General features: G+C 45.1%; 1 pseudogene; it reads right to left on the bottom strand.

Annotated features, from left to right (window-relative positions):
* Positions 1-1,193: 1,193 nt before the first annotated feature.
* LOC132366776 (heterogeneous nuclear ribonucleoprotein A3-like) lies at positions 1,194-2,117 on the bottom strand (annotated as a pseudogene).
* Positions 2,118-2,470: the final 353 nt, after the last annotated feature.

Raw genomic sequence — 2,470 nt, 5'->3', positions numbered from 1 at the left:
GGCAGGGCTGAGGATATAATTTTAGGAGCCATCAGAATAGAGACGATATTTAAAGCCGGGGAGTGTATACACTGCCTTGGAGGGAGTGTGTCATCAAAGAAGAGGGCAGGGGAGAAGGAACCAGCAAAGAAGATTGAGAAGAACTAGGCATTGAGGGAGTGGGGACACCAGGAGGAGTTAGTGGGTGGTGGACAGCAAGAGGAGAAAGTGGTAAATGGTGTCACATGCTGTTTAGAAGTAAAAGAATGTCAAGTTGGGAACGTTTCATGAGCTGTGGCAATTTGGAAGTTGGGGACTTTGACAAGAAGAGTTTCAGGGGGGTGGAGGTGGGAGAATACTGATGGGAGGACAGTGAGAGGAGCATGAATATAAACTACTTTTATTTGGGGGGACAAATTTTGCTGTGGAGGTGTGGCAGAGACACTATTTGCCTTCTTCACACCTATCTTCCCCTTTTACTTTAGAAGCAAAGCCTCTTTACCTTGTCTTTGCTGCCTGGAACAAAGGCTTCATTCTCCAGCCTCCCTTGTAGTTGAAGACTGAAATGTGGTCCTAGGACTAGGTTCTTGACATAGTATTTCTAGGCAAGCTTCTTATTTTTTTTGAAAAGTTAAAAATTCCTTAATTTTTTATTCCTGGTACCGCTACCACAATTTACAGGGCAATATACCTGATATAATGAAAAGAAAAAGAAAAAGAAAAAGGCAAAGCTACAACAGATAAAAGACCTCAGGCATGTACATCTAATTGACACTACATTGCATTAATCAATAGCTGCACTTTTTGCAAACTGTGGCTAGGACAGTCCTGAACAAGAAGGGTTTCCTGTTTAAGCTGCAGTAACTTTTCTGACTAAGGATCATCGTTCCTTCTGTGGCAGATTTTTGCAGTTCCTCTAATGCGTTTGGGACGACTGTCTCAAAGTAACCTGCAGCTTTCCTGACAACTCCTCGCTCTCTCTCCTGCTAAGAACTGTAGCCCTTTTCTTCTGAGTTTTTAGAACCTTCTGCTACCCTATCCACCACCAGATCCATAGCCACTACCATAGGGACTTCCCGAGCTTCTTCCACCAAAACTGCCCCCCCTTCATGGGTCCATAATTTGACTGCTGTTGTCCACTATAATTTCCAAAATCATTATAGCTCCCACCACCACCATAGTTACCTCCAAAATTTCCTCCTTCACTGTAACCATCATATCCCCCCCCCACCGCCACCATATCCTCCACCTTGGTTTCCGTATCCTGGCCCACCACCACCATAGCCTCCTCTACTACTGTAACCAGGACCACCACCATAGTTACCACCGCCGCTTCCAAATCCGTCATATCCACCATCACCTCCTCCACGACTACCTCTGCTGCCACCACCTCCACCACCATAGCCTCCTCTTCCACCAGAGTTTCCACCACGGCCAGTTACCTCCACCGCCTCCAAAGTTTCCTCCATGACCCACAAAGCTGCCAGATCCACCTCCATGACCTCTTTGTGATCCAGCAGATTGCATTTCTTGTTTAGAAAGGGCCTTTTTCACTTCACAATTATGCCCATTAAGAGTGTGGTATTTCTGAACAATCTTATCAACTGTATCACGATCATCAAAAGTTACAAAAGCAAATCCTCTCTTTTTTCCACTCTGCCTGTATTCCATAACTTCTATGGTTTCAACCTTGCCATACTTTTCAAAGTAGTCTCTCAAATTATATTCTTCTGTATCTTCTTTAATACCACCAACAAAAATTTTCTTCACTGTTAGATGGGCACCAGGCTTTACAGAATCCTCTCTAGAAACAGCTCTCTTTGGTTCCACTACATACCCATCAACCTTGTGTGGTCGAGCACCCATTGCTGCATCCCCCTTTTCAACACAATAGTAAGTCACAAAACCAAAGCCTCTGGAACGTTTTGTTTGGGGGTCTCTCATCACCACACAATCTGTAAGTGTGCCCCATTTCTCAAAATGTTCTCTTAAGCTATCATCTGTAGTTTCAAAGCTCAGACCACCAATGAACAGTTTTCTCAACTGTTCTGGTTCCTCTGGATCATGGCTCTCCTCCTCCCGTGGCGGCGGCAGCCAGAGTCGGGCTGGGGGCGACCGGGTGGTGGTTTTACCTCCATTTTGAGACCGGACTCGCCTAGGCAAGCTTCTTAAAAGGAAGCAATTCAGCTGGGAGGAACACCATTTTCACCCTTCTCCTGCTGCCTGGAATGTGGGGTGTGATGACTTTACCTCAAGAGCAGCCATCCTGAGCCATGAGGTAATTTAGAGCACAACATCCAAATCCAATGCAGTGGAAAAAGTGGTAGAAGGAGTCTGATCTCTGATGACTCAATGGACTGCCTGTTTTTGCACATCTTTAGTGTGAGAGGAGAAACACTTGCATGTCTTCCCCTCTTATGTTAACCAAATCTATTCCTAATTAATACAGAATCAAAGCAAAGAAATGGGTTGTGGGTTAGAGATAGGCATG

This window comes from Balaenoptera ricei, chromosome 5 (assembly GCF_028023285.1).
Source record: "Balaenoptera ricei isolate mBalRic1 chromosome 5, mBalRic1.hap2, whole genome shotgun sequence".
NCBI classification, from domain to species: domain Eukaryota; kingdom Metazoa; phylum Chordata; class Mammalia; order Artiodactyla; family Balaenopteridae; genus Balaenoptera; species Balaenoptera ricei.
This window is presented reverse-complemented; position numbering and strand designations above follow the sequence as displayed.